The sequence below is a fragment of the Lissotriton vulgaris genome, chromosome 4_1, assembly GCF_964263255.1.
Source record: "Lissotriton vulgaris chromosome 4_1, aLisVul1.2, whole genome shotgun sequence".
Classification (NCBI taxonomy): Eukaryota; Metazoa; Chordata; class Amphibia; order Caudata; family Salamandridae; genus Lissotriton; species Lissotriton vulgaris.
In genome coordinates, this window is record NC_141691.1 from 984,585,434 (window position 1) to 984,602,590 (window position 17,157).

Here is a 17,157-nt window from a genome sequence, read left to right on the forward strand (position 1 = left end):
ATTTTGTGCGCTTAGTAATCGTAAAGTCGAACCCCTGTGGGGAGAATCGCCGACCAGCCAACTCTAGGGCCCTGATGTCAGAAACCCGTTTGCAAGACACCAAACATAAGAGCATAGCCAGTTTGGCTGACAGTTGCTTTGGAGACAAATATTTATTTGCAGGCCAAGACTCTAAAAACCGAAGGACTACCGACACATCCCACAGGAAAGTGTACATGGGGCATGGTGGCCTGACCTTCCTAATGCCTCTCAGCAACTTACAAACCAAGGGGTGTTCCTCCATCGGTTTGCCCGCAATCGGAACATGCCCTGCTGAAATCACGGAGCGAAAATTGTTAACCGTTCGATATGCGCAACCCGAGTGTGGTATTGGGTTCTCCAGGCCTACATACTCCGCAGAATACCCTCTACACCATAAAAGATGTTGGCACGGAAACTAGAAAATGCAAAAGACAAGTTTATTAAGACCCCATGGGGTGGTGGTACATTCCTACAGCACTCTTCGGTAATGCAAGAAGTATCACACCGAACATCGGTGCAAATCCTTCTTTTATACGGTTTTACAGCAATAAAAACATAGGCGGTACATAGTTACAGAGTTTTAGGTACATATATGGTCATTTTTGGAACACAGCCAACTCATGGGAGGGGCTACAACACTACTGGTCAGTTTGGCGAAACATTCCTAAATGATGACTGGTCAATCTAAACTGCGCATGTGTGAGCTTGACCAATACTAAAAATAGCCTGTTGCTGGGCAAACTCGAGTGGTCAGTGATACAGAGGAAGGACAAAAGGGCATGCTGACCACGAGGCAACGCATTCCCTAAAATGGCCGCCGATACATACAAAATGGCATCCGACAACTATAGTCAAGATAAGGGAAAATACGTGTAGCAAAGCTTAACGCTAACCCGATCATTGTCAAATTACGACAGACGGCCCTTTTAGCGTTTAGCTGAAGCTACCTCATAGTGGACATAATCAGGGTACTCATCTTCAATATCGATAGACATAATTTGTGCTACTTCTTTATGAATCATCTGTTTATGTTTAGCAAATGCTCGTTTGGATGGAATACAAGCAGAAAGGCACATGGAACATAAGACAGGGCCACACTGGATACAAAGACATAAAAAGAATAATATCCCAATTATTACACATAGGATCGTCAACAACTTCCAACCCCAGGTACTAAGTATTGACCAAAACCACCCCGAAAATGTCCATGTACCATTATCAGGATGTATCTCAGCAGCAATTTTATGTAATTTGGATATTGCATCATACACAGAAGGTGAATTATCTGTCACGTATACACAGCAACTACTTCCGATAATGCGGCCTGCTCCTCCACGATCAGCTAATACTACGTCTAATACCATTCTGTTTTGGTGCGTTACAATTCTGGTAATCTGGAGTTCCTCTGTTAAATTTCCTAAAGCAAAAGCTGTCTCATTAGCAACAGCTTCTACAACACGAGTTAACCGTCTTATTTTTCGACTGTTTAAAGCAGCTCCAACAAATGAAAAGAGGCCTAAATTAAAATCAACATATTGCTGTAATGCAGTATCAGTCTGGTCAATGTCTTCAAGGACTAATGCTCTCTTCACCCTATTCAATACAAAATCATGATAGAGAATATAGTTTTATGATACATAGGTGGGGCAATAAACACTGGGGGCAATACAAAGGATATATAACATGTTCCTAACCATCCTATAGGGAGACGGTGATAGCCTTTATTTCCACATATAAAATACGTATTTCGGGACGCCACAAATGAAATGCCATTTGGAGTGTCAAAGGTAAGAGTGGTGTTACATTCACTTCTGCCTACTGGAATTGTACCTTTATTACGAACACAGAGATCAGCTTTAGTATCGATAACAGTAATCACATGTGAGCTGGACATATTTACATTTCGTTGATTACTATAAATTCGTGGTGCTGACACGTTGTCGGGGCGGTACTCCTCCCATTCAAACTTAGTTCCTTCAGCTTGCGGATAACCATCTCGATCATTGAAGCATATTTTGTTGAGTCGGAAAAGCAGCCCACCTTTCGTTGGCCATCGCAAAGTGAATAGGAGTGTGTACCAGGCATTGCAAGAACCATTATGGGAAAACGGGAGTGGGATAAGTGGTGTGCCCCCTTTCTTTTGATGTCCAGGCAACATCCCACATACCCAGCATTTCGAAGTGTTAGTCATATTGTGGGTGTGATGCAAAATCTGAATAAAACTATTGTTCAAATAAGTCTGTCGGTGCCGTTCTTCATGATAGGGTAGAGAAAAATGGAAATGTTAAGATGGAATCGGGGTAGTTGGCAGTAAATGTTCTCGTACTGGCACCACAAGTTCTACTACCCAAGCTATCACAGCTATCACAACAATTGTCAGAACAAATAATACTGCACCAAGAATTCTCTTGTCTCGCACTGCAGAGGATGCCATAGTTCAAAGTTCAAAATGTCTCAAAAACAACTAAAAAATAAAAATATGAGTGCTGAGCTCCGAGGTAGCCGTTGGTTTCATCTCCGAGATTCAAGACGGGTGTCGCTACACTTGGCAGAACAGATCCCCCCCCCCTTGATATTCCCGGCTTCCGTTTCACAAACCCCAGAGCGGTAACTCAACCAGTCTTGCACGAAAAAAACTGCTTATCAAGGTCGTAAGTTGTATCTCTCTTTTCCAGAAACAGTGTGGTCCGGGAAGGCTCCCTCCGATTCAACAGACGTTACAGCTGGGCTCTTCTCCCCGTCCAAGATGTCTCGATAATCAGACAGCACAGTTGGGCTCACCAGATCCGGAGAGACACGGCGGCAGTGAGTGGAGTGCACCGACCGCTTCCTGTTGGTGACTCGCACAGCCGTACGAGTTGCAAGCAATACCTGCTCGGGGCCACGCCACCTCGGCTCCAAGCTGCTTGTTCTCTCAAAGGACCGGATCATGACATGGTCCCCAGGACGAAGATTGTGAGCCTCTCCAATGGAATTGTCGGGGAGCGCTTCACGAACCTGTTGATGAATCGAAAGTAAATCATTTGTTAATCGTGCCAAATAATCATTTATCATTATACAAGGCACATCATGTAACAATTGAGGCTTAGGAACTCCCCATACATTCATAGGCCTTCCAAACACCACTTCATAAGGCGTAAGGCCAGTTCGGGAATGGGGCACTGATCTGATAGATAGTAATGCCAATGGCAGGGCATCCGGCCATTTCAAAGACGTGGATGCCACGATCTTTGCTAGCTTTAATTTCAGAGTAGCGTTATACCGTTCAACAAGACCTGCTGACTGAGGATGGAACACAGCATGAAACTTCGGCTGAGTTCCTAATCCCTTCATCACGTATTCCACAATTTTCCCAACAAAATGAGGACCGTTATCGCTCCACAAAAATTTACAAACGCCGTATCGAGGGAAGTACTCTTTGAGCAAAACCTTAGCTGTTGTCAGAGCTGTATTATCCTTCGTGGGGAAGGCCTCAATCCATTTACTGAAAGCACACACCACCACTAAGACATACTTAAGGTTATTACAATGCTCAAGCTGGATGTAATCCATTTGCAGTACCTCAAACGGTGCAGTAGTTGGAACAAACCTTCCTTTCGGAGTATGCGTCCCTTTTGCAGGATTGTGCTGTAAACATATCAAACAGGTCTGCACTACTCTTTTGGCCGTATTGGCAATCTCAGGATGCTCCCAAACTCGCGTTAACAATTGTGTAATTGCAAGAGCTCCAACATGTGCCAATCCATGTGTCATTTGAACCATCGCTTGCAAGTAAGCTGCAGGCAATTTCCATCTTTCCATATCTTTGCTTCGCCAGCAACCCTCATCATCCAGCACTCCCTCCGCTGCCCAGGTTGCGAGTTCTGTTTCAGACGCTGATTTCTGAATATCTAGTATCTCCTCTCTAGCATCGTGCCATCGCTCAGCCTGTGATTTCACTACATACATTGGCGAGGCAGTTCGTAACATAGCCGTTTCTCTTGCTATGCTATCAGCAAAAGCGTTACCTTGTCCCTCTTTGTCAGTGACCTTTTTATGTGCACTGCATTTGATTATCGCCACTTTCTTTGGACAAAGTAACGCGTTCAAGAGATCACGCACTAATTCTCCATGCATGATATGTACTCCATGCGAAGTCAAAAACCCACACTCTCTCCAGAGTAGGCCAAAGTCATGCACTACTCCGAAGGCATACCGGCTGTCTGTGTAGATGTTCACACATAAGCCAGCACTCAATTCACAGGCTCTTGTCAAAGCTATTAACTCCGCTGCTTGGGCCGATTTCTGTGGTATTCGTGCTGCTTCTACCACTGTCTTAAGTGTCGTGATCGCGTATGCTGCAGAAGTTGTGCCATCTGGCAGCCTTAAACACGATCCATCAACCCACAGTTCCCCATCCACATCTGGAAGTGGCGTATCCTGTAAGTCGACACGACCCTTTGTTTGTTCTTCAGTCAGGAAAACACAATCATGGTGTTCTTCCTCTTGGCACTCAGCAACCGGATACAGCAATAAAGTGGCAGGGTTCAGGGTAGCACATCTCTTTAGTGTGATGTGTGGCGCCAACAATGTAAGCTCATATCCTGTTAAACGTGCACTCGTGAGATACTAGGTCTTTGTTTGGTTTAACAGATAATCTACCGCATGGGGAACTAGCACTAACAATTTGTGTGACAGAACTATTCCCTCACTCTGCCGTATAGCCACTGCTGTTGCTGCGACTGCTCGAAAGCACCCAAGTAATCCTCGTGCTACAGGGTCAAGAATTGCCGAAAAGTATGCGCAGGGCCTCTGCTTATCCCCGTGTGTCTGCACTAACACTGACATTGCACACCCATCTTTCTCATGTACATACAACGTGAAAATCTTCGTGTAATCTGGTGTACCTAGCACTGGTGCAGAACAAAGGGCTTGTCTCAATTGTTCAAAAGCAGTCTGACATTCATCTGTCCATTCAAGGGGCATTGGTGTAGTTTTGGTCAGTAATGCTAACAAAGGTTTTATAATGTGCGAAAACTCCATTATCCACTGTCTACAAAAAGACGTTAAACCTATGAAGGCACGCACATCTCTCTGAGTACGGGGAACCGGTGTATCTAAAATTGCTTGAATTCGATCAGATGTTAATGCACGTCCCTCCTTAGACAAAAGATGACCAAGGTAGGTCACCTTTGGTCTACAATATTGTAACTTCTTCCTAGAAACTTTGTGATTATTCTGAGCAAGAAAAGAAAGCAAATCAAGAGTACTCTCCTCACACTGTGCATATGTGTCTGCAGCTAGTAAAATATTGTCAACATACTGGATGAAAGCTACTCCAGACTGCAAATCAAAGGAATCGAGCTGTCTTTTTAAAGCCTGGCTATAGATGCTAGGACTTTCTGTATAACCTTGAGGAACTCGACAAAATCTATACGGTTTATTATTTAACGTGAAACCAAATAGATATCTGCTGTCGGGATGGATGGGAATGGAAAAGAAAGCGTTTTTAAGGTCAATTACAAAAAACGTGGTAGCAGTGGGTGGAACCAAAGTAAGTAAGGTGGTGATATCAGACACCACCGGGTCCTGGGGCACTACAATTTTGTTAATGTCCCTCAAATCAATAATAAATCGATAGACTTTGTCATCAGTGTCTTTCTTAAGGATCGGAAGAATCGGGCTGTTACAGACATTATAGGGAACTTCCTCCACTACTCCTGCAATAATCAAATCCTGAACAATGTGCATCAGGGCAATTTCACCTTACCTAGATATTTTATACTGGGGTACACGTGGCAAAGACACTCCCTCCTTAACAGTTATTCGGATAGGCGGAATGAGCATCTGTCCCACATCCGTGTCCGATGTAGCCCATAACGTGTGTGGGAGAGAGGCTAATGCTTCAATCTCTTGCATAGTACATAGTCTTCCTACATCCGGATAATTGTCATTCAAAATAACCCGCACTCCTTCAGGAGCGCAGCGTATCGTTGCTCGAAAATATTTAAGCAAATCTATGCCCATAATATTGTCTGGAGTATTCGGCGACAATAAGAATGGGCACGGACCAAAGAATCTGTCAATGTAAAAGTAAGAGGTTGTGACAATGGGCTAAGAGAGGGTGTTCCATCAAACCCTATGGATGTAATCATTTCGCCAGACAGGGGAGCCCTTGGAACCAAGTTTTTAGACAGAGCACTGCGAGTAGCTCCTGTATCAACCAAAAACTGATCAGTAGAACCCAAAACGCCCGCTGATACATATGGACCTCTTTGATCTACTGGCACTTCAACCGATTCCACACCCCATCCTACGCAATCCTATGCATGCACATAGTCCTGAGACTCCACGTTCTCACCCCCCGATATCTGGTACTGATTCCGTCGATCAAAAGTATTATGATCATCCTGACCACGACCCCTCGTCTCAGACCTACCACGATCACTTGCTCCACCTCTCGCCCCTGAATAACTATTCAGTGTCCTTCCACCTCCTCGACCACGCTGATTAAGTTGTTCACAAATCACCGGACAATCTGAAGCCCAATGCCCAAACTCTTTACAGTATGCACATTGATCCTCAGCAATGTCGGTACGACCGTAAGACGTACCATACCCTCCACGCCTGCCTCTATCGTTCCCTCTCGGCTGCGTAGCACGAACCTGAGCCAACATCACCTTCGTCTTTAACTCCTTCGCTTTCTTGTCAGTACTTTCTTTAGCCTCTAATTCCTGTCGCTCATAATACTGAGCCATAGTTAACAAGGACGCAGGGATCGCCTTGGTCCAGGAACTTTCACTAGTCTTCAAACGTTTTGCAATCTCCGGCAGGAGATTAGCCACATACTTATCGACGAACAAATGCCTACCCATATCATCCGTTAATAATTGCCCACTGTAATCATGAAACGCTTCTTAGAAACGTGAAAAGAAGTCTGACACCGACTCGTCCTGTTTCTGTTTGCAGGAAGCTAACATAGTCCAATCAATCTTTTTAGGGGGAACAAGCGTTTTAATTTATTCAAAATAGCTGTCGGAAGATCTAGAATTAATTGGCAAGGCTTACATGCAGGCTCCCTATCTAAATCAGCTTGGGCTATAACTTTCCAATCCGCTCCCAAAATCATATCATCCGTTAATAATTGCCCACTGTAATCATGAAACGCTTCTTAGAAACGTGAAAAGAAGCCTGACACCGACTCGTCCTGTTTCTGTTTGCAGGAAGCTAACATAGTCCAATCAATCTTTTTAGGGGGAACAAGCGTTTTAATTTATTCAAAATAGCTGTCGGAAGATCTAGAATTAATTGGCAAGGCTTACATGCAGGCTCCCTATCTAAATCAGCTTGGGCTATAACTTTCCAATCCGCTCCCAAAATCGCTTGGTCATCAAACTTACAAATCGCTCTCCACATATCAGGGGGCAGTATTAACCCAAAGAAAAGATCAATATCAACTAACGTCATAACACATGAAGAAATAGCCCCCTCCACTCCTTCATAGAAAGCTGCTGGATTTTTACGGGGATCGGGTAAAGCATTTTTCAATGCCATAACATCTGCTCTATTCCAAGGCGTATATACCCAATTATAAATGAAATACCCCTTTGCATCCCCGGACGATTTATCATCACTTGTACCTTGCCCTTTGGGGGGAACATACAAAGGTGCGGCTTCACGCATAGGCATAACATGAACTGTAGAACGCTTATCTGTTCCAAACATAGAACACTGTTTGGATGACTCCGTCGACCCCGGCGCAGGCACGTCTGCTGCTTTTGTGCTTCCCGTAATCTGGACGCCTCATCCCGTAGGTGGGCCAACCGTCGGAAAAATTCATCCGCATCTGCAATAACAAATAAACCTTTACTCATATTCTCACGATGAACTGATATATCCTTAGGCTCTAAATCAGTTGAATATTTCCTAAATCGTTCTACAATTTCATCTCCGAGAGTGCTTAAAAAATACAACTGTTGTCGCTCTGACCACTTATTCATTTCACTTTTTATCTCTGACATAGTTATTTTATTCAAATTAAGTTTGCGAGCGAAACTGCGCAACTCCGCAGCTACACTAGTACTTAACCTCATACTCTCTTACTCCCGTACTCCTCATTGTCCGAATCCTCGTCCGGGGCCGTAGGTGAAACGTACGGAGGCGGGCACCGATCTAGTAACGAAAAATCATCAACTTCATTAGTAAGGACAGGATAAAGCGGACGCCGAATAGGAAATTGACCATTCGTTTGCAAATTACGTTCCCGTGCCTCCCTCTCTTTCTTCTCCTGTAACTCCTTCTCCTCCAGCTGTAAAGCCTTATCTCGAGCAGCCTTACGCTGCTCTTTTTCCACCAAGGCTATTTCACGCTTCATTCGTTCACGCACTGCTTTCTCCCACATTCGTACACAATCAAACATATCTTGTCTAGACCTGCGTTGAAACAAACATTGCTCCACAAACTGAACCTTTCTTAAATCAAACGACCCATGAAGTGGCCATTGCAACTCGGGATCAGATCTTGTATATTTATTCCATAATTTACTGTATAATATAGGGGGAAGGCCAAGTTTGACATACATCTCCCCTCTGGGGGAGCCGGCTGAGATTCATTTAATCGATAAGTGGTACCATTCCCAAGACAGCACATTCCTCGGAGTGTGCTTAAAACAGGCATGTTCAAAAAGTATCACGGAAACGTGATACCACAAAAATGGCACTTAATATACTTCACACAAATGTGCCGTTCAAACACAAACAAATTCAGAGAAATATCTCTACATGCCTGCCTATGTGAAGTGCACTGCACATATAGTTCATATCATAGGATCAAATGTTAGCTAACTCAAAACATATTCATAGAACCACAGTAAGCGTCCGCAGACTACCTTACCAATCACAAGCTTACCAAAATCTCAGATATCCAGGTTCCAACTGCCAAGGTATTTGATCAAATCAGCCAAATCGGCACTGTACGACAACTCGAACGAGCAGGATCTCAGTCGAGGACCGGCGCCACCTGGAAGGTCAGATCAGAAGGAAAGGAAGAAAACACCGTGGGTGCCAAGACTCGGGTCACTCAGTGGCTGCGTACGCGTCCATGGCGAGTTTCCAATCCTTCGTCACGACCTCTCCTTCGGGCATCCGAGTCGCCGATGAGTCCCTTCGTGGTCGCCAATTTGTGGTATTGGGTTCTCCAGGCCTACATACTCCGCAGAATACCCTCTACACCGTAAAAGATGTTGGCACGGAAACTAGAAAATGCAAAAGACAAGTTTATTAAGACCCCATGGGGTGGTGGTACATTCCTACAGCACCCTTCGGTAATGCAAGAAGTATCACACCGAACATCGGTGCAAATCCTTCTTTTACACAGTTTTACAGCAATAAAAACATAGGCGGTACATAGTTACAGAGTTTTAGGTACATATATGGTCATTTTTGGAGCACAGCCAACTCATGGGAGGGGCTACAACACTACTGGTCAGTTTGGCGAAACATTCCTAAATGATGACTGGTCAATCTAAACTGCGCATGTGTGAGCTTGACCAATACTAAAAATAGCCTGTTGCTGGGCAAACTCGAGTGGTCAGTGATACAGAGGAAGGACAAAAGGGCATGCTGACCACGAGGCAACGCATTCCCTCAAATGGCCGCCGATACATACAAAATGGCGTCCGACAACTATAGTCAAGATAAGGGAAAATATGTGTAGCAAAGCTTAACGCTAACCCGATCATTGTCAAATTACGACACGAGGACTCCAAGGAAGCGAGGAAGTACAGGGCTATGGAGACATCAGCTGTAACAGGATCGGCGTCCCATCGAACACACCAGCTACGCCACCTGCGCCATGCTGAGGAATACCGTTTGTGGGTATTATCGGACCAAGCCTGCTGAATGAATGCAGAAGCGTCCGCTGAAAGGCCCGGGACGTGCCACCTGTCCCGGAAATTCGCCATGTCACCAGAGGCAACTGCCCCGCGCCCACTAGGGGATGCGGAGCCTTATGATGGTCCAGCAACAGGTTCCACTTCTGAGGGAGGACTGGCACGGCACAGGACATCCCCAGTACCACCGGGAACCATGGTTGTGCCCTCCAGAGAGAGGTTACCAACAGCAATTCCGCTTGCTGCCTCCTGGCTTGCGCTAGGACCCTGGCAATCATTACAAAGGGCGGAAACGCATAACAAATGGCCCGGGGCCACGTCTGAAGGAACGCATCCGATGCCAGAGCCTCCGGATCCGGCAGCCAACTGTAAAATGCCGGAAGTTGTTTGTTCAGACGGGACGCGAAGAGATCCATCTGACAAGGACCCCATAAAAGATTCAGCATTCAGAACACGCGGGGGTGTAACTGCCAGTCGCCGTAATCCCGTAGGTAGCGGGATTGCCAGTCCGCCACTTCGTACCGGCGGCCCGGGAGATATTCGGGCACTACCGACAGTCTGTGCGCCAGGCAATAGTGCCAAAAATCCTTGGCGATTTCGGCCAGAATGCGTAATCTCGTTCCTCCCAGCTTGTTCACGTATCGAACCGCCGATACGTTGTCCATCCGCAAGAGGATACAGCAGTCCGTCTTCTGTGGGGAGAGACTGCGGATGGCAAACAAGCCCGCTAGCAACTCTAAGCAGTTGATATGGAGAGCGAGCTGCTCCGGAGACCAACGGCCCCCTGTCGAGATCGGACCACAGCGGGCTCCCCAGCCCAAAAGGCTGGCATCTGATTCGATCACTACTTTCGGTTTCGAGCCGAAAATGGCTCTCCCATTCCACGACTCCATGTGATCTAACCACCACAACATTTCCAACCTCGCATCCTCTGAGAGAGGGATCTGTTCTGCATAGCTGAGGCCTTTGCGGAGATGCTGTATCTTCAATCGCTGGAGTGCGCGATAATGGAGAGGACCCGGGAAAATCGCTTGAATCGACGATGCCAATATCCCCACCAGGCGGGCTATGGATCACAAGGACACAATCTGCCTGTTCAAAATTGAGTTAAATTCTCTCTTGACTGCCCTGATCTTGTAGGCGGGCATTTGCGGGAGTCCACCTGAAACCCCAGAAACTCTATGGACTGCGTGGGGATCAAGACTGATTTCTGGGAGTTGATCAGGAAACCGAGGTCCTGAAGGAGCTGAATGGCCCACTCGAGATGAGTAAGCGCCAGTTGCGGGGACTGCGCCATGAGGATGATCTCGTCGAGACAATAAGGCGCACCCCACGAGCACGCAGAGACTCCACTACGGGGTGAAGGAGTTTAGTGAAGCACCATGGTGCTGACGAAAGTCCAAAGGGCAGGACGGTGTACTCGTAGTAAACCCCGTGCCAGAGGAACTGCAGGAAACGCCGATGCGGTTGTGTTGGACTTGGCCTTTTCCCCCAAAATGTTTCGCTTTTGACCCCCTTGTCTAGGATGTCTCCCCATGGGATTAAACCTGTATAGGCCATGAGTGGTGTGAGACACCCTGTTAAAATTGTAATGCTATGTAATGGTGTGAGCACTTGTAAATTTCCCCATTTTAGAAATGCACCTGACTAAAATGTACTGTGTTTAAAATGGATGCCATGGCCATGGTTTTTGCCACTGGACTGCCATAGGTCAGCGGTCTAGATAATATTACCCAGCTACCCCTAGCTTTTGGAGGGAAAGCCTGGCACCCAGGGTGCTCACCCCCTCCCCTTGAGCCAGTTTAGGCCAGCTTTGCCAACATTCTAGAAGGTTCTGGCACTGCCAGGGAAGAGGGTATAAGTAAGGGGGAAGTGCCACCAGAGAGTCAGTCAGAGCTGGGACAAGAAAGAGAGGGGACCTGCTGCAAGGTGCTACCGCCACATGGGCCTGTGAGCTGGGCCCTGCACCCCTAGAATCCCCCCCTCTGCTGTCCCCACGGGCCCCTGATAAGGAAGGGCCCCTACCTAGGACACTGACGCTGTTTGGACCTGGAACTGCGCCAGCGCAGCGCAACAGAAGCCCCAGGAGGTGAGGAGTGTGTCCCTGGCCTGCCTGGAGGACTTGTTGCCCCTTGATAGGTACTGCCTATCAAGCGCTATTCTGGGGAGGTTGATGCCCCCAAGGAAGTTGTGGCCCCTTTGGAAGTGCTGGGTCGAGAGGAGCTGCCTGGGGAAGATTGTGCCCCAAAGGGACTGTGGCAGGCTAAAGCAATGTGCCCTTGTGACTGTGTGGCTGAAGTGTGTGAGGCCCCGAAGCACTGTGAAGCCCTGAGCACCATAATTTGTGAGGTGCCAACCTGCCTTTGGTAGCGCTGTGCCCGGAAGAGCTGCGAGCTGTGTGAGCAGTGAGGGAGGAGCGGTGCGCTGTGAATAGAGCCGTTTACTGAGGAGCCTACCCTCGTTTTGGCGTGCTGTCCACCAAATAAATAATTAAATAAAGGGAGCCTACCCCTTGTGCCGCCGATATCATCGCCGCAGCCCGAGGAGTGTTGGCGCTGCCTCGCGCTGGTTGGGAATTGGACGAAATCATCACCGCGGCCCGGCGCCGCCTTGAAGGGACCCCCCACCATCGTGGATACCGTTGCGGCGGCCCCCGGTGTGAGGAGAGGGCCGCCGAAGTGAAGATAGGGCCGCGCTAGGCCCTGAGGCCGTCAGATCCCCCATCCATGACTGGGGCCCGGCCGCGTCATCGGCCCGCCCCCGCCAACGCCGCGATCGGATTGGCCTGCACGGCCGTGCCCCTTGAAGGCCGCGCAGGGATTGGCTGTCGGCCTGGAAGGCCGGGAGAAGCCGAGTGAAGCCCTGGGTCCCCGTAAGGGAGGGGGACCTAGGTGAAGGGTCGGTGCCAGGCCCCCGTGACTGAGGGGGAGCCCCAATTAGGAGCGACGGGAGAGGGAGGCCGCCCCGCCGGTCTGTGCCCAAGAGTGCAGCCGGTGAGCTAGGCGGGGCCGGATCACTTTGTCGGTGTCAGCCTCGCCTCCCGACCTGAGGCGGCCGGAGGAGAAAAGAGACTGCGGGGGGACCCGTGAGGACGAGGGAGCCCCGATTGTGCCGCCGAAAGGCTGTATTGAACTTCCCCCCCGGCCCCCGTGAGGAGGAGGGGCCCGGGTGACGCCGTGGGAAGGGGGGGGGGCCTCGAGGCACATTGCCTGCCCCCTCCCCCGGGAAGTAGCCCTGCGTCCTACTGTGGAGAGCCCCGGGACCCTGAGAAAGGGGTGGAGCCTGGGGGAGGCCCAAAGCCAGCGGGAGTTGTTTCGCGGGGCCCCCATAGTGAAGAGGGAGCCCTGGTTGCGCAGCTGAGGCCTGAGTGAGGCCTTGTGGGCCCCGAGTGACCGGCGCAGATCACCGGAGAGCCCCGCGACTCGAGTGCTGTGCAGCAGGGGCTTGGAGGCACATTGTCGGTGCCTGGCCCCTACTGCCAAGGAGACCCCGGAGGAGCCGGAGCAGCCGGAGAGTAGGGCCACATACGGACTGTGTGGGGTTGTGGAGAAGGCAACGGGGCGCAAGGTCGGTGCTCGCCCCCCCTACCTTCGTCTTTTGGACACCGGGTCTGGCCATGTTGGCCTTGAAGGTACACAGGGGACCCCTAGACTGGGCAACCTCCACACAGTGAAAAGTGGAGGCCGGGTTGTTTCTATAAGTAGAATTAATCCCTAGGGACTGCAATCTATGATAACGCAAGTTACCCTGTGTGTTTGCCAATCTGCATGCCTAGGTCCCAGGGAGGGTTTTCCCTTTTGCGTAGGTTCTGGGCCCCATGGGTTATTGCTCCCCTAAGGTGACCCGGGAAGAGTTAATGCCAATGCACTGCCTAATGATTGTGTTGCAGGTTGGGGGCTGAGAAGCCATGTTCCCCCAGGTTACCTTAGATGCCTAGTGTGTATACCTAAGGTTTTATTCAATGCAAGGTGCCTACTTACCTGATGGGATGGTTATCTTCCTGGCCTAATGTGGTGTTACCGGTTGCTATTGTTATTGATGGCCCTGGAACAGTTCAAGCATCACCAGCTCCGCCTGATGTCTTACGCCCGCAGGTTGGGGGTGGAGTAAAACCCAGGGTGTGCCCTTTTACTGCAGGTGTTCTGCCCCGGTGCTGGCCTGACGTGTCATTCCAGGCCCCTGGTTACCTCCCATGTTAATGAGCGACCCATCACTTATTTATTACAGGTGTTCCTGTCTGTTGGGATTGACGGTGATGCCCTGAAGTTTTCCTTTGCAGGGGTTGGGTTGGAGTTAAATTGCCAAGGATGAGAGCCTGAGTTGGCCCCGCCATTGTGACCCCAGGTTTAATGACAATGTAAACATTCTTCTTTATTTTCAGCTTTGGACTTACAAACTCAGCCCTTACTTCCCATGTAAATAATCCCCCCTTGATACACTTGGCTCTGGTGCCAGTTGGCGGCATGTTATGATACCACTGTTTTAGCATTTTTGCCTTGCAGGTTGGAGATACTAAACTTCTTAATTTTCCAACTCAAACTGGTGTCCTGCCTCTTTTGTGGTGTGCCTGGTGTGTTGTCTGTGGGTACTGCGTGAGTGCTTCACATGTCCTTCGAAGTTTGGCCTGCCCGCTTGGTTCCATGCTACCCCCTTGGAGATTTGGGTAACCCCCATTTCTTACAGGGGGGTAGATGGGGACGGCCAAATATGCGTCCTTCAGGTCCAGCCGAACCATCCAATCCCCCTCCTGCAGAAGATCTCGCAACAGATGGACACCCTCCATCTTGAAATGGTGGTAAACAATCCAGCCATTGAATTCTTTGAGGTTCAGGACTAACTTGGAACCTCCCCCTTTCTTCTCGACGAGGCAGATATTGCTGAGGATCCCCTGTGGATGACAGTGCGTAGCCACAATTGCACTTTTCGCCAAGAGAGCCTGGATTTCGGCGGAGATAAAACTCTGATCTAGTTGGGAAAAACAGAGGGGGTAAGGGCGTAGAGTCTGAGAGGGAGTGTCGTACATCTCTAATTTGTACCCTTGCACCGTTTCCAACAGCCAAGGGTCCTGGGTGAGGATGCGCCACTGGTGAAGGAACAACTGAATCTGCCCCCCCCCAAGACCACCTCAGAATAAGCAATAACTCTCACCTGTAGATCCGGTGTCTTGATGATTCCCTTGGTTCCCTCCAAACCGTCCCCTGCGGAAGCTGTCCCTCGCTCTCCTGGAGGGGTAGAAATTCGGGTTGCCGGCGTGGTCCTGGTACCCACCTCAGTGGTGTTTCTGGCCACGTGGGGCGCCTTGATTGCCTCCGCGGCCGAACGATCGCCCTCAACCTTGTCCGGCTCTGGTGAAAACGGGTTTGATAGCTTTGCGGAGGGATTCCTGGGCCTTATCCAGGCCGCTAAAGGTGGCCACAAATCTAGTGAGTTCCTTCGGGAATGGCTGGCCGAAGAGTAGGCCTTGGGCCACGAGGCCCGCCTCCGGCGAGGAGAGCTCGGCCAGTTTCGGGTCCAGTTTCAGGAGGATAGATCTCCTCCTCTCGCTGGACATAGCACAATTGGCTTTGCCTAAAATGCAAACCGCCCGCTGCGCCCATCCAATGAGGGCGTCTGGATTAAACGAGGCGCCCGACTCCTTGGCGCGGAACGTAACTCGAGGATCTTCGTTAAGGGTCCGGAGAGATCCAATACTTTATCTTGGCATGACCGCCAAGCCCGGTCGATGCCTTTCCTTGGATCTTTCGCATACTTTTTCAAGTACGTGAACATGGTCGGGTCTACCTCGGGAGTCTCGGCCACTTTGGCTGCTAGGTCCGGCCTGGGGCATTCAGAACCGAGCCGTGCTCTGACGTCCTTGTCAAAGGGACGCCGCAAGTGAGACTGTACGTAGTCCGCCACCTCCTGTGGCGGAAGCCACGCCGTGGAGTTGGGGTGGATAATGTCCGTCGGGTGAAAGGTCAACACCTTGGGTTGCGCAGGCTCAGTATGGTGTTCTTTCCGAATCTTCTTCGTTGGCTGAGGGGTCACTTCGTCCTCCGAATCCGTGTCGGTATGGGAAGTGGAAGAGGTGTCGCCTTGCGTGCCCTGAACTGAATCGGATGTGTCCGCCTGAGCCACGTACGTGTGGTCATTGGCCAAGGCCTTCGAAAGGCACGCAAAATCCTTCGCATGGGGATTGGCCGCTGTGGCATCTTTGGCCTTGGGACCCCCGGTCGTCGCAGGGAGCCACCCCTGCTGAATGGCATATTTATTCAAATGCCGTTTGAGGGGCGCAATTTCCCGAACCAAGGCAGAATTAACTGAACGCTGTACACCAGCATCCAACTCCTCAACAAGGTTGTGTTTCAGTGAGCCAGATGGCACCTCCTCATAGGTGTAATCCTCCATGATGGCGATGCGCGTAAAATGTGAGTTTGCACAGGATTTGAGGAGTAGGGGGAGAGGTACAACCCCAGGCAGGCTAGGCTACACAGCCTATAAAGCAGATTAAATGTGGAGGGAAGGCCTGCCTACGAGCACCTCTCTAGGCAGTGCCTATGCAAATTCTCCAGCCCGCAGCACGTACAGCGTTGGGCGTCAGCGGGGCAATTTTTCACAGAAAAGCTAGGCTCCGGCAAGAATATCGGCAAAGCGCGTCAGTTTCCCGCTCCGATTAGTACTTCAAACAGTGTGAAACTGACGAGCGCTGGAAATGGCCACCGCGCCTGCGCAGACGCGGCCGGCCGAGAGCCAGCAAAAGAGGACTACGCGCCTCCCCGCGCGTTCTTCACCCCAGAATACTCCCGCTCCACTGCAGAAGACCAGGGCGCCGGAACGCCCGGCCGGGGAGGCTGACGCGCTCCCTGTCGTCACTGGCCGGGACACGTAAACCGGGGCACAAACAAGCGGGCCCGGCGCTGCGAGTACCGCGTCAGGTACGGAGCAGCGATGAGCCCGATTGAGCACGAGAAACAAATCACGCAAATACCAGCCTCATAGCAGTAATATAATCACACAACAAGCGCAAATATAGCACAGTGCCCCCAACCCATAAGTCACAAGTGTAAAACCCGTAATAAGGGGAAAGAGGACGTGTGTGCCTCAGCGGAGAGTTATATAGACACAGTCTCTATGGTTGAGCATGACAGTATGGTCATGGGACTTGTAGTTTATATGGTTTACTATATAAAAAAGATTGTTTTTTATTGGCTGGTATAATAAAGCAAGGAAATTGAGAAAGCATAATCGGACCTTCCGGTCCTGACATAGAATTGAGAACTCACTCCAAC